We start from the raw sequence: 760 nt of genomic DNA, 5'->3' as shown, positions 1-760 counted from the left end.
ATTTGCACTTTCTTCTTCTCTCTCCCCCACCACCCAAGTGTCGATGTGGAGCACGGTTGTTACTGTAATTCATCTTGCTAGATTGCTCAATAGGTGTGCTCAACAAGCACATTTGCGGCTTGGAATTGGTCTTGGTTCTGCCAAAAGAACGGACTCTTGTTTTCATCGTTTTTATGATGGACGATTATCAACAATGCATGAGACGGAAGGGCCAGAGCGAGGATTGGGTAGTGGAAATACAGACAGACAAAAATAAGTCGCTGTTGGTTAACCTAAAGGCCCAGAGGCATGTTAGACAACGTACTCGAAATAAAGAGTTGCGATTGGCTTAACAGTAAAATTAAAGCAGTGAGTCAGCTGGAGAAGGTAGGAATTGATTGGATAATGGTCCCATTGTTGTTTACGTTCGTCCTCGAGGTACGATGTTCTAACTGGACAAGTCATTCACGTGTTCCAATAAGTGCAATTTTAGCCTCCAGTTACGCCTACTTCGGTATTCTGTGTACTTACTATCATAGTGTTCCTTTCTTCAATTCGCTGTCGTTGGTTAACATCAGGAACTGGGAGGTCCTTTGGTGCCCGTTTGTAGCCTGCTTTCTTTCTGACCAGATTATGATCCTACTCACCCATCTTCAATGCCATCCCCGGTGGTGTCTGCTTGGTATGCTGTAATTGGCACTAGAATAACTCTTATCAATAACCAGGCAGCATCACCAAACCCGGTGGTAGCTTTCCCGGAAGAATATACCAGGAGATGTAG

Source organism: Larimichthys crocea, chromosome XXIII (genome assembly GCF_000972845.2).
Source record: "Larimichthys crocea isolate SSNF chromosome XXIII, L_crocea_2.0, whole genome shotgun sequence".
NCBI classification, from domain to species: domain Eukaryota; kingdom Metazoa; phylum Chordata; class Actinopteri; family Sciaenidae; genus Larimichthys; species Larimichthys crocea.
The sequence above is the reverse complement of the archived record's forward strand: the minus strand, read 5'-3'. Positions refer to the sequence as shown.